This window comes from Marmota flaviventris, chromosome 4 (assembly GCF_047511675.1).
Source record: "Marmota flaviventris isolate mMarFla1 chromosome 4, mMarFla1.hap1, whole genome shotgun sequence".
Taxonomy (NCBI): Eukaryota; Metazoa; Chordata; class Mammalia; order Rodentia; family Sciuridae; genus Marmota; species Marmota flaviventris.
The window spans coordinates 76,058,853-76,076,956 of NC_092501.1; the positions used below are offsets into that span (position 1 = coordinate 76,058,853).

Below are 18,104 nucleotides of genomic sequence, written 5' to 3' on the forward strand. Positions count from 1 at the left end.
TAGCCATTTCCTGGGACTAAATTTATCTCACCTGCTAACTTCTTCCACAGTAGTAACCCAGATGGAAGGAATGTCCCCTGTCAAAGGAAATTATTCTGACATTTGTTAAAAAGAGCTGACATTTGTTAAAAAAGACTTTTTAAAAAGATTATTGCAATAGATTTTTGCAAGAGATTGAACTCAATTCCAAATACACTAGGGTGAGTGGAATTTCATACCAGAGGGCAGGGTGAGAGACAGCGTGGAAATCTACTAAGAGGAGCACAGTTAGGTATCAAGAATGGAGGAATAGGAGTTTGACTGCATGTTGTCTTAGCAGGTTTTCTATTACCATATCAGAAAAACAGAGAGTGGGTAATTTGTATATTTGTTTTCTATTGTTTTGTTTTTATTCACAAAGAAAAAGCTCCAGTTCATTTTTAAATATTTTTGAAAAGTTCCTGACATTACAGAACTAAACTGAAATGTATTAATATTCCACTCTCCCATTTCCATGACAAACAGAAAAATTCATGAGCAAACAAAGCAAGGGAAAAGCTTTTAGAACTAAATACGGATCTCAGCATTAACAACCGAACAGAGAAAGGAATTAAAATCCTTTAATTTAAAAAATCACAAGTAAATGATAAAGTAAGTAGAAACTGAAAATTTACAAGCTTTTTAAAACTTGGAATCGTTAACTGTTCAGAAGCTACACAGGTGGATGATGGGTGGTGGTGAATGGCAGAAAGGGATTATGGATGGGTCTACATGGTTCTAGTCTGATATTGATTTAATCTTGTGCCAGGTTAATGTGCAGCAGATCTAGTGATGATGACCTCCTATCAATAGATCCTTCCACTGGTTTGCAGTTTTGATCTGTGCCCCAGACATCTGACAGATCTCATTGATTCTGCTGCTTTGATGCCTGATAATGTAGCCAATCAAATTGTTTGGAATGGTTAGTTCATGAGAAGTAGTCTGAGCAGATGCATCCATCCAAACCTGCACTGAATCCAGTGTTGCCGTGCATCATAGGAAAATGAGACTGTTGTATTGACAAATGGTGCCATTTGGTCAAGTCTGGCTATGGAATGGCATACTGTCCTTGAATGACATAGGCCGCTAGAGGTGGTCCCTCCAGGTCAGGATTGAGACACATGGTCCTGGAGATGTGGGGAAAGCTCACACTGTGGATGCCTGATCATCTGCAGAAATGATTGAAAAACTTGATGGCTTGGGCCAGTATGAGATGGTCATACCCTTCAGAGAAGGACACCAACATGACCACACAAATCCATTTGACATATTCATTCATGTATTGTGGAATGCCAGCAACAATGATGTTTGCTCAGTTAAATTGGAGGGCATATGTCCTGCCAGCTGGACTTGAGCTCCTATACTCTGTCTCTCTTTGATCTTGCAACTACCTTTTACAATAAGAGACCTACACTGAGTAGCAGGGACCACCAGCCTTAGGGTGATGGGGCAAGTCTACTGGCAGCTGTGCTGTTGGTCATAGAACTGCTGATGTCCTCTTCCAGTTAGTCAATGATCATAGCAAAGGCTTTGAAGATGGTACTAGTGGGTCCAGACACAGTGATAAATTTCTCAGGACGATTTCCTTCTGAGATGTTTATACATGTACCATTCTCCTTACACATGTTTTTTTTAAAAATTGTTTTAATTAGTTATACATGACAGTAGAATGCATTTGATATATCATATGCACTTTGATATATCATACATAGATGGGAAATAATTTCTCATTTTTCTGAGTGTACATGTTACAGAATTATATTGGTCAAGCAGTCACATATATACATACAGTAATAATGTCTGTTTCATTCTACTATCTTTCCTAGCCCCATGTTTCCTATCCCCATATCTTTCCTTCCCCTACCTTCCCATCACTTCTCTCTACCTAATCTAAGATAACACTATTCTTCTTTAGTGCCCTCTGCCTTATTGTGAATTAGCATCTGCATATTAGAGAAAACATTTGGCCTTTGGTTTTGTGGGATTGGCTTATTTTCCTTAGCATGATATTCTCCAACTCCAACCATTTACTGACAAATGCCCATAATTTCATTCTTCTTCAAAGCTGAGTAGTGTTACATTGAAATATATCTATATCTATATCTATATCTATATCTATATCTATATCACATTTTCTTTATCCATTCATCTATTGAGGGACACCTAGGTTGGTTCCATAGTCTAGCTATTGTGAATTGAGCTGCATAAAAATCAATGTGGCTATATCACTATAGTATGCTGATTTTAAATCTTTTGGGTATAAACCAAGGAATGGGATAGCTGGGTCAAATGGTGGTTTCATTCCCAATTTTATAAGGAATCTCCATACTGCTTTCCATTGTGGTTGCACCAATTTGCAGTCCCACCAGCAATGTATGAGTGTGTCTTTTTCACCACATTCTCGTCAACATTTATTGTTGGCTGTATTTTTGATGATTGCCATTCTGACAGGAATGAGATATTTGGTTTTTTTGTGTGTGTAAGGTTTTTTCCATTCTTTATATAGCCTAGAGATTAATGCTTTATTGGAGCTGAATGGGTAAAGGTTTTGGGTAAAGATTTTCTCCCAATCTGTAGGCTCTATCCTCACTTTATTGTTTCCTTTGCTGAGAAAAAGCTTTTTAATTTGAATCAATCTCATTTAATAGTTATTGATTTTACTTCTTGGGCTTTAGAAGTCATGTTAAGGAAGTCAGATCCTAGGCTGATGTGGTGAAGAGATGTGGTGAAGATGTGGGCCTATTTTTTCTTCTACTAGGCGCAGAGTCTCTGTTCTACCTAAGTCTTTGACCCACTTTGAGTTGATTTTTGTGCAGGATGAGAGAGAGAGGTTTAATTTCATTTTGCTACATATGGATTTCCAATTTTGCCAGTACCATTTATTGAATAGACTATCTTTTCTCCAGTGAATATTTTTGGTACCTTTGTCTAGTATGACATAACCATATTTATGTGGCTTTGTCTCTGTGTCCTCTATTCTGTATCATTGTTCTACATGTCTAACCCAAAAAACCTAACACCAAAAAAACAAATAACCCAATCAATCAATGGGCAAGGAACTGAACAGACACTTCACAGAAGAAGAAACACAATTGATCAACTAATACATGAGAAAGTGTTCAACATCTCGAGCAATTAGAGAATCACAAAGCAAAACTACTCTAAGATTTTATCCCACTCCTTACACGTGTTTTTAACTGATTCTCCTTTCTTTCAGATAATATTTCCAACTTCCTTTTCATACATAAGTAGCCAAATGGCAACAGTGACATTTGATCCACCTTCAAGGACTTCAAGGACACCAGTGTCCCATATTGAGCAGTGTTATAGGGAGCTGGACTTTGAGTGGTCAAGACTTTGGCAATTGGTAGAGGTAAAAGCCAGAAACTGCTGGTCTAAGGTGACTGAAGGGAAAAGGTAAGCAGGAGGGAAGGGGAAGGATGAGAAGCTTGGGAAGGAACAACAGGGGCAGATGGGAAGGTGAGGGGAGCCCCCATACAAATGGTTGGAGGAAGAAGGAGGACAGAGCTCACCAGTGTGTGGAAGGTAGATGGGCTGGAGAGGGTACAGATTGTACTGCTCTGGTTGGTTGCTACCTCTGCTGGTCTGGGTGAGACTGCAATATATATAGTTTACAGTTGTAGAGGCTGGAAATTCAAAATCAGGCAGTTTCATCTGCTTGACTCATGCTGCTTCATGCATGGCAGAAAACAGAAGGACAAGTGGGTGAAAAGAGGAGGGGATGAGAGAGTCAGCTGCTTTGTAACATCCTAATCTTGCAAAAAGTAGCCACTCTTAGGGAAACTGCATTAGTTCTTTCAAAGGGGCAGAGTTCCCATGATCCAAACCACCTTTTAATACCTTTACAATGCCAATTAAATTTCACTATGCATTATGGTAGGAAGAAACCTCATTCAAACCATGGCAGATATTACACAGGAGTGAGTGGGTTCTCAATAAACTCATTTAGTAGGGGTCTTTGCTATAAATTGGGTTGGACATGCCAAGAATGGGGCCAAGGACAAGGTAGAGTTGAACAGAGGGCACAGAGGAGCCTATTTAAAGTTTGGTTAAGGAGGGAGTCATTATTCTTCCCACCCCAAGAAAAGAAAGGCTCACCTGGGGTACAGATTGGACATGGGGACAGAGGGAAGGATTAATTGTGAATGCAGATAACACTCAGGTTCCCAAGTATGCAAAACAGTCCATGGATTAGAAGTAAGGTTTGAAAGAGGTAGCAGAGAAAAGCTGGGCCCCAGGGATACTAGTATGTAGTTCAACTGAGGTGGGTTGGATGGATGGGTTTATGTGGGTGGGTGACAGTGTCCCTCCAATTTCCAGCTGTGAGATTCCAGTGAATTGTAAGCACTTCGAGAGAGAGAGAGAGAGAGAGAGAGAGAGAGAGAGAGAGAGAGAGAAGCAATGGATAAGGCCAGAGCCCTGGAAAGGGACTGCAGAGTGCTATGTCAGAAACAGAAGAGAATAAGCTATTGATCCACAAGGTGAAAGATGAGGGCTATACCAGACCATAGGAGTCTCTCTAGGGGCCTGAAAACTTGATTGAGGTATTTGGGGGGATAGTGGCAAGCCCTCAGGAATTTTGAGAGTTGGGCTAGAGACAGAGATTCCTGAGCTGCAGTTGTTGAAACTCAGTCCTTGGTCAGACCCCCCAGGTGGGCTTAGCCCAATGGGGCTTGGCTTACCCCACTGTGGTCCTGGAGAGTGATAACCAGCTGTCAGGAAGGTGGCCAAGGCCTGACTCCACTTCTTCTTTATGAAAAAGGCACATTCTTTTTCTTGGACTGGTCATCCTGTGGCATCAGTGTGGATGAATGCTTCACTTTTAAAATCTGTGTTTGAAAAAGGCAAAGTTTCATGACATTTCTGCCCAGGTATTCCATTTCTGGGACCCCAGCCAAGGTAAATAATATTAAACAGAAAACAAGCTTTGTGCACAAAGATGTTTATTGCAGTGGTACTTATTTTAGCGCAAAATTGCAAACAATCTAATGGTCCCACCATAGGGAATAAGGATTAAGTACATTCTTTCATAATCCACTCTGAAGTATTTATTCAACCATTAAAAGTGATGCTTACAAATTCCATAACATGGAGAGTATTTAAACTGAATGAAAATGTGGGGGAACAGTATAGCATTTAGTGTATGAATTTATAGTCATCCCTCAAGTATCCCTGGGAGATTAGTTCTAGGACCCCCATATAGATTCTAAAGTCCATGGTCTAAAGTCTCATAAAAAGTGGTAGTATTTGCATATAACCTACACAATCCTCTCATATGCTTTAAATCATCTCTTGATTACTTATAATACCTAGTGCAATGTAAATGCTACAAAAATAGTTGTTACACTGTATCATTTAGGGAATAATGTCAGGGAAAAGTCTGTACATGTTCAGAACAGACACAACTTTAAAAAATATTTTTAATTCAAGGTTGGTTGAATCTGTGGATTTAGAACCTATGGATACAGAGGAGTGACTGTGTACAAGAAAAGAATACATTTTAGTATCTTCAAATTGCCATAGCGTTAGATAATCCTCTGGTAGCCAGAAAGCCCAGCTCTCACAAACACCCTCAGCCCAGAAGATTCTCTATCAGGTAGCATTGCTGCATGTGTTGTGTCAGTGTGCTTGTCATTTAAATCCTGGGTGGCTGGAACAGATGCTTATACCAAGTAACCCTGATAGGCTCCATTAGTTAGAATGGGCTAGGCTGTGTGGCAGTAACAACTGATTATTCAATTTCAGTGGCTTCCAACTGCACAGGTGTATTCCTCTCTCAGGTTACATGTCCGCAGTGGGTCAAGCATCCAGGGACTCTGTTCTTTACTGTCCTCACCAGAATGCAATCTGCTGGACTTGGAGTGTTTGGGTTCCCTTGCAGATTGAAGAAGTGCAGGGGATATGGAAGGACTCTCACTCACAGATCCAAGAAGTAACTCACATCCCTTGTCCTCAGACCCCTTAGATAGAAATAGTCACATGGCCTCTCTGGGTTGGAAAGGAGAGGTGAACTGGCCATCATGGAGAAGCAGTATTTCCTTGGATACTGTCAATCGGAGGTTACTCTCAGCTGCTAAAGAGCCCACAATACATGGTCATGTGGTCTGCTTTGCAAGTGTGGTTGCTTGCTTTTTCCCAGACCAGAAGGAGAGCTTCTGTTTGATTCTCCTTTAAGAGTTTACCTGATGAGATCAGGCCCACCCTGGATAAACTCCCTTTTTATTAACTCAGAGCTAACAAATTAAGAACCTATATCTTCACAGTCACGTTTATCAGATAATGCAAAGTAATCACAGGAGTGACATAGCCTCATATTTTGGGTTCCCTCTACATTCTGGGAAATAGATTATGCAAACATATAAGCCCAGGAGCAAAAATCTCAGGGCCAAATTTAGAATCTGTGCTCCTTCCTCATAATCATCAGATTCAATACATAGTCCTCCAAACAGGGCACACTAAGCTGTCCTTGGTTGTTGTAAGGAGCCACATTGTCCTAGAAGAGTTATTTCTTACCGAAGGTCCTTGATCAGAACAAGGACACTTCAGGAGGTCTCAAGATAGAGGACCAACACAGACAGGAGACAGACTTCCAATTCATAGCGTCCGTCTTCCCTTCCTTGTGTGGCTCCTGAAGGAAGTGGAGGGAGATCCAGGTCAGCCCAGGAAAGTGAACAGCCCACAGATCAGGTTGAAGTGCCCCACAGAGGGCCAGTAGACCTTGGACCCTCAGGTAAGCTACACTCATATTTTCTTCTCACCCGGGAGAGGAAAGTAAGTTAGGGGACTGGGAAGTGATAGCAGATATGTGTGGGACCTTGGTAGATGATGTATAGGATGTCAGAGAGCTCCTGCCTTTTTGGAAACAGACTCTTGGCCTCTGTCCACTTGGCCATTTCTCAAGGCATCCTCTTCACCCTCCCTTCTGCACAGGGTTGGGAGTCCAGTCAGTGGCCAGATTTCTGTCCTCAGACAGCAAGCCCATAACCAGGGGAACCTGAAAGTCAGCTCTGAGTCTCAGGGACTGTTCTAGAGTTGGACCCAGGGCCTTGAATTCTAGTCCTGCAGTTTTGCTCACGGTTAGCCTTGGGCAAATCACTGAACCTGGCCAAGGTTCAGTTTTCCCCTAGGTACATGAAGGTGGATGCAGGATGGAGGGATGTCCTTTAGAGGAGCAAGTGTTCTGAACTCCCAGGTTCTGTTGGTGTGCTCCACACGCCATTTACTTCTGGAGATGATGATGCAGATCTACGTGGTGGTGGCCTGCTTGGCTGTGCTCAGGAGGAGCCGTCGCAGAGATTGCTTGGAGCTCACTGGATGCTTCTCCCCAACCCCTGCCTGCTCATATCCACATTCTCCAACATTCACAGTCACTACAGCCTTCACTACCCTGAGCCAAGGAAGTCAAACATGGCCACATGGCCAGCAGGCCACCTGGCCATAACAAACCCAGGACTAGAGCCACATATCTGGTCCCTGGGCATCTGTTGCCATCACTATTGCAGATAACAGGGGAATAAGATCATAGGGTTCATGGGGCCCACTAGGAAAGTAGCGTGTTGAGTTCCTCATACCTAAATGTCAGTTCTCACCCCACTGCTAGTCAGTATGTGACCTTGAATAAGTCAAGGTTGTATTCTGTGCCTCAATTTTCCCATCTTGAAATGAAGAATTTGGGCTGATCCTAAAATATCCACTATGTAGCCTGGAGGTCTAGGGCTGAGACTTCCTTGTTCTGGGGCAGCCTATTGTGATTTTAAGCATCCTTTTTGTTATTGATAGTTTTCAAACTAGATTATTTACTCCAAATTATTTATTTGGAGGCCCCCAAAGTTTAACACCGAAATGAAGTAGAATGGGAAAATCTCTAAGGAGGACCCTGAGATTAGATTACTATATAAAGATGGCAAGAGCAGACTGTGTGTTAAAAGCTTCTATCACTGAAGACAACTTCCCAACCCTAGCAAAGACCTCTGCTTGACCCTCCTTGGATCAGACGTTTGGTGCCTGGACAGTTCTGTCTTCAAACTGAACTGTCCCCTGTCATCTGCATAGCAGACTCTGGAATCTTCCAGTGGGTTTGGAAGCCTGTGCAGTGTCCAGTGCCATGCCTAGCCTGAAGCTGTGGGCTGACAAAACCCTGTTGAGATGCAAGATGTGGGGAGAAATAAATGCATGTTGTTTAAGCTGCCCAGCTTGTGATATTTGTTATGGCAGCATGAGCAGACTTATGGACTAGAAGGTTCGTTTTGCATTAGACCAGAGAGGATAGGCCCAGGGAATGGCACTCTGCTCTTAGCAGCTTCTCCTGTGGCCAACTCACTCATGGCCATGGCCCAGTGTACCCAGACCCACCCTGCAGCCTGCAATGTCCTGTGCCCAGCACAGGACATTGGCCATGCCATGGGCAGGGTAGTTGACAGTGCACCGTGGCACAGTTGTTTTGATTGTAGGCGACACTGCTGAGAGGCTACAAATGCCGCCAACCTGTCTAACACGATTCCACGAGAAATGTTGACTGTAAATTACAAGGACTTAATTTTTCCAACCACAGCTAGGCAGTAAATGACTCTCTGAAATGACAGATGGAAAGTTCAGTTAATATGTTTATTTTCTGGCTCTGAGCAGCCCCACCTCCCCCAGCACTTTTCAGGTCAGCCAGAATAGAGAAGAGAAGGGAGGGACATGTCTGCTGCCCCCAAACACTCCCAGACTTAGACCCCTCGTCGTGGATCACTGCTGTGTGCTGGAAAGAAAAGCCACCCAGGAGCCCGAAGGCTCCAGGCCCTTCTGCACAGCCAGTTTGGCTGACTCCATCTCAGAAAAGTCTAGAGAGCTTTCTTGAGGTGACACTGGCCTGACTTTATCCCCAAAGTGACCAATCACACGAGCCTTACTGTCTATAGAATGGTAATTTAAAACTTTCCCTGTTGACCTGTTAGGCAGATGCCAGGAATAGGGTCATAATTAAAATAGCCAAGATCTACATAACATTTTCTATAAACCTGGTCCTGATCAACCTAGCATGAAGGAGGAATCATCATCTCTATTTTATTGTTGAGGAAATATGGGCACCCAGAGGTTAAACATATTGTCGGAGGTCACACAGAGTGTCAGTGGTAGCGCTGAGTCAAACCTGTACGCTGGTCTCTATATGCTCCCCATCACTGTTACACTGCCCCAAAGAGATCTGCTGTGAAGAAATGCTGTGGGCATGGACCCCGGGCTGGCAACTTAGCAAAGCCTGTCATCACCAGCCTCTGGGCCTCTTGCCTTCCTGTAAACATGAGCATGGCAGCTTCAGCCAGCCTGAGCAGGGCACCAGATCCCGCTTCAGTGGATGAACCCTGGAGGGAAGGGCCAGGGCTCCATCTCACCTCCCTCTCACCTCTCTTCACTCATAAGCCCCATGTCCCGTGGCCTGGCCCCTGCCTCTGCTGTCCTGGAAGTCATGACCACCAGACTCCATGGATGTCACAGACCAGAGGCTCAGAGATAGTAAGCGAGTGACCACTGAGGCCGATGACCAATCATGGCCCACAGCTGTGGACTTTGCTTAAGAAGAACACCTTCTCTGTTAGCCTCCTTGTCCCTGTCCCACTCTCCATGCAAGCCTCTGTGGGGCAAGGTGAGGAGCATGTCCCGGTGACATGATAGCAGGTCCAAATCCTGAGGTCAGCAAGAAAAGATATCCTTGCCATGAGTCATTCAGGATGAGAAGAAGTTAGGAAAAGGGGCATTGAGGAAAAATCCAGGCAGAGAAAAAGGTTGAGTGAGAAAAAGAAGGAGAGATCGTGTTTGATAAATGTGGGGAAGCTAGAGGGTGAAGTTCAAGGGCATGGTCATGAGACAAGGGCTCACAGACAGACAGACAGATGAGGCCACAGGGGACATTGGAGGCCCAAACAGATGCCTTCAGTATAGGTCCTGTGTGCCAAGTTTGGACTTTGGGCCTTGTCCTTTAGGAAGTAGTCTTTCCTTTTAATTGTGATTAAATATATCTAACATATCTTTTAACATTTTACCCATTTTTTTAGCATCCATTTCAGTGGTATGAGCTCTTTCCCATGATTCCAAACTGAAACTATGCAACTACTAAACAACTCCTCATCTCCTCTCCCCCAGCTCCTGGCAAGTTCTCTTGGGGGACTATTACCTGCATGTGAAGTGGGGATGACAGAATTTTCCTTATGGAGTTGATCTTGGGCAATAAGGACAATAGTTGTAACAGTGGATAGTTATTAAGCTCTGCCCAGTGCCAAGTAGTTTAGCAGGTGCTTTTGCACAATTTGTCTCACGTCAGCCTCGGTGCCCCTAGAGAGTGCTAGTAGAGGCCATGAGGCTTATGGAGATTCAGAGGTTATTTACCAGGATTTGCAGCTGAGAGAACCAGGGCCCTTGTAACACAGAGAGGATGTTCCATATGTGTGATCTGATTTATCATCTCTCCATAAAGTTAAGCCAACCCTTGTGTGGAATTCCACATATCAGGCACTCAGGTCCATGGAACTTGCAACTCTTGGAGCTAGCCTCGGGTTCAAAGCCTCAAGACAGATGCCTTTCATCTCAGTCGCAGACCCTGCAGGAGGCTGAGGCTTCTGTTGAAAAGCAGGGAGAGCCTCTCTACCTCTGACAGCTCATCAGAGAGGCCGACAGTCGACTTTGCCTGAGGCTGGCTGAGAGAGTGGGCAGTGGGTTCAGTCTAAAGGTACCTTGGGGAAGAGGAGGGCAACTGGGCCCCAGCAGGCTCCTGAGAATGAGAATGTCATGAGGGCTTTATTGAGCAGCCCCAGGCATCAGCCTTTCTGTTATCTTGGGAAAGAAATCCAATGAGGAAGGCCCATGTGATAGGAGAACGTATGCACACCATGGCAACAGAGAAGGAAAGGGCGCCATCTCTGTGGGACCCCAGAGCCAGCTGGACTAAAGCCAGGCAGCCAGTTGGAGAGCCAAGGCTGTAAGACTCTTTTCCAGAGTCTTGCCAGAGGTCTCCAGTATGCCATGGCCAAAAGACTCAGGAAGAGGGCTGAGGTGTGAGCTCTAACACCCAGGCTTCCTGGGAGAGATTCAGGGCACATTCTTCTCCCTGCCCCTCATCTTCTGCAAAGTCCCATTGCTGAGTGTCACTTCCTCAGCCTGGCAACCCGATGTCCTGGGACCCAGCCATGCTCTTTCTCCCCAGGGAAGCAGAGCTGAGGGAGTGTCAGTCCATTCTCCAACCCATGGTGGCTAAGCTCTCCACCTAAAACTGATAAACTTTTTTTTCCCTACAGAATCCTACAGAAAACCAACTCAATGCCATCTCCTGCAGATGATTCTTGGGATTTTTCCCATCAGGTAGTCACTGACCTACTTCCCCCACCCTCCTTCCCTACCCCATGCTCTTACAACTTTTAGGGTCACTCTTCTGCACAGCTCTGTATTGTATCTGTCTATCTGTCTATGATTGGACAGGTACTACTACCTTGTCTCCATGGCCATAGAAGCCAGTATGAGCCCTGGTACAGAGTGGTGCTCAGAATGAGGCTGGGGTAGTCAGTGCAGGTAATGAATGACTGGGTCAGGAAGGACCATCAGTGTAGATAATGAATGACTGGGTTACAAAGATGGTGGCTGATTCAAAGGAAATTATGTTAAAAAATACAATATGGTACACCAAAGCCACCACCATCTACTAACTGGATCCTGGAGTCCTATATTTTACACCTGACTATATACCTGTGCTCCTTACCTTTCTTTGTCTGACACGCATCCTCAAGAGCATCCCCTCATCTAATCATAAAAATTATTCTGTGTCCCTTTACCCATAGAGGCCATGAGCTGCCATGACCTGCATGGCCAAACCCTAGAAACCGGTGAGGGGTGATGGGGAATTAAAGAAAACACACACACAGGTAGAGATAAAAAGCTGCGGTCAGGTGGAACACTGCATCCTAATAGAGAAATGGTGATACAGAATTGGTCCAGCAAGTTTTTCATATAGGGTATTATAATCAGGAAGTTAAAGACTATACAGGCATTGTTCTTCCTGCAATAGAAAGTTAGAGAGCTAGGAACATTCTTGTAGTTATTTACTATTGCAATGCTAGGAGCTTCCTGGACAATGCCCAGGAAGCCTATTGTCCAAAGTTTCTATTAAGTGGGCAGGCTTGAACAGTACAGCATTGGTGAAATATCGTAGTTATCTTGCTATGCTCAGAATCTTTCTATCCCTGGGAGCTGGCATCTGAGGTCTAAGTCAAGAACTGAATTGCTCTGTATCTAGCACAGAATCTCCTTTTGAACAGGGTGCCACCATGCAACTGGGCCATCTCAATCAGCACCCTCACACCAAGAGTATTCCCAGAGGGGCATTGCCTTTGTCACAGGACAGTTTCAAAACCCACAATTCAGTGCAGGCTCCCAACAGGAAATAAAATGCTAGTACCTCCAGAGCACTTCTCCCTCCTCCAACCTGTTGCCAAGGTTACCTACCTCCAGGGAATTGTTTCTCCCTGCAAGGAGTGGTTAATAAATATCCCCTGGGAGGCTCCCTTCCTGCCAGCACCTCTGGACTCCTTTCCCATCCTTGGATCACTTCACCTTTTGGGTCACGCAGGCAGGTGAGAGAAGGGGGCATGAGAAGACAAAAGGGGCAGGACACCCCCACTACCTCGGGCACCAGCTTTGGACCCCCTCCTCTGTGGAGTTTTCTCTCTTTTTTCCTCTCTCTGTTCTATCCTTTAAGTGAATATTTTTGCCTTAGAGTTTCTCTCGGGTGTTCAATCTTCAACACCAGGGGAAGGAGGACTCGATCTTGATCTGTTCTCAACACCTGATCCTGATTTATTCTCAACACCGGTTTCATCTCTCATCTTAGGGATGGCTGCCTTTTATGAATTAAGGAAGGAATTATGGTCATCTTTGCTGGGTAACAAACCATTGCTAAAATGATGGCATGAAACAATCATTGTATTAAGCTCATGGATGCTGCTGGTCTGGAATTAAGTCAGAGCACAGTAGGAGGGCTTATCTCTGTTCCATGAAGTATTGATGGCCACTGCTGCGAAGCTTAGAAATTTGGGTGGCTTGATGGCTATGAGGGATTATGGTGATTTCTTCACTCAGCTCTTCAGTGTGATCTCTCATGCCACTGTGCTTCTTAACAAGATGGCGGCCATAGGATAGTCAGTCCAGGGCTCTAGTGGAGGAAGCTATGCTGCCTTCTTTTTCTTCCTATTTTTTGTAAGCTCATAAGATTTGAAGAGAGGGGACATGGACCCCAGTTCTTCAGGGAGGGTAGCAGAGTCACATTGTAGAAGAGCATGTAGGATGGATGATATTGTTGTACCATTCTTTGGAATATCCAACCTGCTGCAAGATGAATAGCAGAGAAATTGAACCACACACATTCAATTGAAATTTTTCTTCTTTGTGTCTCTCTAGAATTTCTGACCACCCTCTTCCAAAATCATACTTGTAGCCCAGGGATAAAGCCAGCACAAATAGGCTCATGCAGTTGAGCTCATGCATGGCTTCACAAACATGCTAAAACAAAGCTCTTTGGCATGCACATGACCTTGCACATACTTAGAATGTGACACCCAAGATGCTGTGACAAGGAAATTTTTTTGTCCACCTTTTCTACAGGGTAGTGATTTCCAGGATCAGACTGTTTTTTGATTTAAGTTTGAAAACTGAAAGAAGAACATTAGGTCCTAATCTCCATCAACAAATTCCTTCCAGCCAAGAATTCCCAGGTTCCACTTTGTTCATCTCTGTAGGAATTTGGGCAAGTGAAAAGAGACTCTGTTTTCCAACTTAGGATCTCTATCCCATCCAATTGGAATAAATGTTGTATTTTTAAAGGAGAGGGGATAGTTCTTTAAAGGCATGTACTAAGAAGCAGGGAAAACATCTGTTCTATTTATTTTGAACATCTCAGCCTAAATAGAACACTGGATATTAAAATGTATTTTTGTTTATTGAACAATTTTAAAGAAACTAAATATGCCATTAGTCCTATCTCTTTAACTTGAAATGAATCCAGAAGGCTGGGGATATTGAGGTTAACTGAAAACAGGACTGCACTGTCCTCAGTCGAAACAGAAGGGAAAAATTAGTGTAAGCACCCAAAAAAGCATTTGATTATTTTTCTTTAAATGCAAATAATATTTTTGGCCAGCAGAGCATTAAGGACAGGCTTTTGCCTTGGGCAAATAAAACCCTGTTCAAGACCCAGGCTAGACTCACCACGAATTTAGTCTCTTTTAAAATTCTTATGACTTGCTTGAGCTCTTCCAGGCCATTGAAACTGGTCTGGAACCTTTGGGTAACATCTGGAAGAAATGTCTGTTGGCAAATGCCAAAAACAACTTTTAAATATCAATCCTCTAGAAGAAGCACTGGGGAGGGAGGTGTCTTGGGCAAAGATGGAAAGATCAAGCCATTTTATTGGTCTGGAGAACAGCCTGTCCTCTAATCCATCTTGCAAAGCTGATGTCATATAATGGGGTGGCACGTTTCTCTAGCCTCCCTCCTCTCTATGCCCGCAGTGTCAGAAAATGAGCCTGTGGAAATGCATGAGGGTATCCCTCTTTCATGAGAGTACCATGGTGATCAAGCTTTTCTGGGATTTCTGAAAGGGCAGTACCACTGTTTGGCTCCTTCAGTTGTAGTGTGGAAGGAAGAGACAGAACCCAGAGAAACATGGCTTCTAGGACAGGACGTGGACTAAGCATCCAGCATGACCTGCTTTCAGTCCACTTTGCTCCCAGGATCCCCAGGAGCCTGTGTTTCAGTTTGTGCTCGCACTTGAATGCCTGTTGAGATGGAGTGCTTACTACCTCCTAAAATCTCCTGTTCCACTAGGAGGTAGACAGCTCTTCCCAACAGTTGGCTGGAATAGTAGCCTCCTGCAATTATCTGTGGAATAAAATGATATTAATCAATAAGTACCAAGTTGAGATTTTCCTCATTTGCATATGCTGTGTGCCCTGCTCAGGGCCCTTGCTAAAGTTCTCAAGGGTGAGATTAAAGATGAAGCATCTATCATTGGGGAGCTCTCCACTGAGGTGTCAGCTCATAGGGCCAGCACAGAGGGCAGTCTTAGATACAGCAAGCTGTGAGGATGAGACACGAGACCTGGAATGCTCAGGGACATGATGTGTGATGGAGTGTGCGAGGACAGGTAGGTCAGGAAGGTGAACCAACAGGTCATGGAAAGGTTTTCTTCACAGGCTACTGTGCTGCTAGAAATGAGGAAGTGGATGCTCAGGGGAAACAGAAGTGGTATGTAATTTCTTTTGATGTTTGAGACTTGGTTGATGGCTCAGTACTCAGTTCACACAGGGCTTTGAAGCCACTGATGATAGAGCTCTTGCCCTGTAAGATGGAAGCTCTCAGTAGTTCCTGGGCAGAGATCAATATGACCCAATTGCCTTGTGAGGGGAGTGCTCTGGAATTCTATGAGAAGAGTTGAAATTAGGGGACTGAGGCAGAAAATAAAAAGGAAGACTGCTACAATCATCCATGTAAGAGGTGATGTGGCCTCGACCAAATGAGGCTGGGCCATCTTCAGTTGCAAGAGTCCATGAAGGTGAGTATGTCTAGTTGTGCATACTGTCACCCAAATGCAGTTTTCATAAAGGGGAAGGTGCATTAGTCAGGGTTATACCAAGAAATGGAATGAATATGATATATACATACATAGGAAGAAGTTTATAAGAGATGGTCTCACACAATGATGGAGGCTGAGAAGTCACAAGGTCTGCAGTTAGCAATCTGGAGACCCAGTTTCAATTCCAAAGTCAGATGTCTTGACACCTAGGAAGAGCTGGTATTCCAGTTAGGTTCAAAAGAAAAGAACTGCATCCATGCTCAGGGCAGTCGGAGAGGATGAGTTCTCTCTTATGTATTAGTGATCAACCTTTTTGTTCAACCATTCAGGTCTTCAACTAATTAGATGAGGCCCACCCACATTAGGCAGGGCAGTCTGCTTTACTCAGCCTACAGATTTGGGCACTGATCTCATTCAGAAAAACCCTCATGGACTCACACAGAGTAACATTTGAAAGAATATTTGGGCACTCTATGGCCCTGTAAAGTTGGCAAATAAAATTATCTATCACAGGAGGTGAAAAAGATACTAGGTGGCTATAGTGTCTGCCACAGATCCTCTTGAGTCCAGATTTGGGAACAATAATACTATTTTTCACCAAAAAGAATCAAGACTCTTGATCCCAAATCTTAGGACAGGAAAACGATTAGTAGTAAGTGTAGAAAGTTTTGTTAATTCCAGCAAATAAGATTGCTTTAAAAATGACAGTAAGTTGACATTGAATAAACAAGATTTTAATTTGAAGAATTTCATCAACCAAGCAGAACATGAAAAAGAAAGTAATACAAATGATCAACCAATATATGAAAAAAATGCTCAGTATTATTAACCACCAGGAAAATCAAAACCACAATGAGATTCCATCTCACCTCACTTATGGATATTATAATCCAGAATTGCTATTATCAACAAAACAAAATATAACAAATTCTGGTGAGGATGAAGCAAAAGTAACTCTCCTACACTACAGGTGGGAATGTAAATTAGTATAACCATCATGGAGAACAGTGTGGAAGTACCTCAAAAAACTACAAATAGATCTACCATAAGATCCAGCTATCTTATTTCTGGTTATATATCCAAAGGAAACAAGATCAGTATACTAAAGAGATAACAGCATACCCATGTTTATTATGGCATTGTTTACAATAGCTATAAGAATCAGCCTAGATGTTCATCAACATCTGAATGGATAAGGAAAATGTGGAATGTTATTCAGCCATAAAGAGGAATAAATTTTGTCATTTGTAGCAAAATGGATGGGATGGAGGACACTTGTTTTACGTCAAATAAGCCAAACTCTGAAAGACAAGTACTGCAATGTTCTCTCTCATACACGAAACATTGAAAAAAAGTCAACCTGAATATAGAATAATTATCACTAGCAGTGGGAAGGTGGGAGAGAAGATGAATAGAGGGAGGCTGAATTTGATCAGTATATACTATATATACATATTGAAGTAGCACACAGACCTAATTAATATGTAAAATTAATACATATTAATAAAAATATAAAAAGACATCTGGAAAGAGATAGTGATAATCAAGGTTATCTAAAACAAGTTGATTTTGTAAGAATCATGTGAATTCATAGCAATGTTAAAAAAAATCAAAATTTAATATTATGCATGCAAAAATATGCACATATTAGGATTTATTTGGTTGTATTGCTTTTAATAAGTAGAAGAGTTTTTATATTTGCATTTGTATTTGTGATTAAGCATGTATCTATTTACAAAGCATAGGGTTACATTTCTCACTATTTCTGTAGATAAAAAAGAATAAACACATGGAACTAACTACAAATAAGCTAAAATGATCTTTCCAGAGATAGATAGTGTATTATGAAGTCATATAAGGATCATCATGTAAGGATCATATAGAGGGGAGTCAATCAGTTACTTTACTCTTGTTGTCCTACACAGCAACCAATTAAACAGAGAAGCCTACGAAGTGTTTAATCAATCATCCTACAGATGATTAATTAGCTAAACACTGCATATACTCCATCTCTCATCTCTTAGTAGATGAAACCTCAAGATGACCCTACTAATTACAATGCAATATTGATTACACATGCATAAGTTTCCAATTAATATTTATACACTAGACCAATTTATCATAATGACAGGACAATGATTTAGGTACTGCCAGCTATAAGAAATTTTTAAAAATACATCATTTCTGGGAAAGACACCAAGTTTTAAAACATGGGATCTTTGAATTTAGATTTTGAAAGACAGAGGCTTAAAAGTCTGAATGTAATAAATAGAACTTCATTATCAAAAGAAACTTAGTCAGTGGTTTGGTTTGGATCACTTTCAATTTACAGACTTGTCCTAAACCCAATTCTGTATGCTCTTCTAAAATGTTCTATAGTTTGGGTCCGCTAAGATTATTAATGCCTGATGGAATTACTGTAGTCTCATGTAAATGTAAAAAAAATGAAAGCTTACCAATAATATAAATA

At 42.7% G+C, this 18,104-nt stretch overlaps 1 pseudogene; it reads right to left on the reverse strand.

Annotated features, from left to right (window-relative positions):
* Positions 1–772: 772 nt before the first annotated feature.
* LOC114102442 (poly(rC)-binding protein 2 pseudogene) lies at positions 773–1,643 on the reverse strand (annotated as a pseudogene).
* Between the last annotated feature and the right edge of the window lie 16,461 nt (positions 1,644–18,104).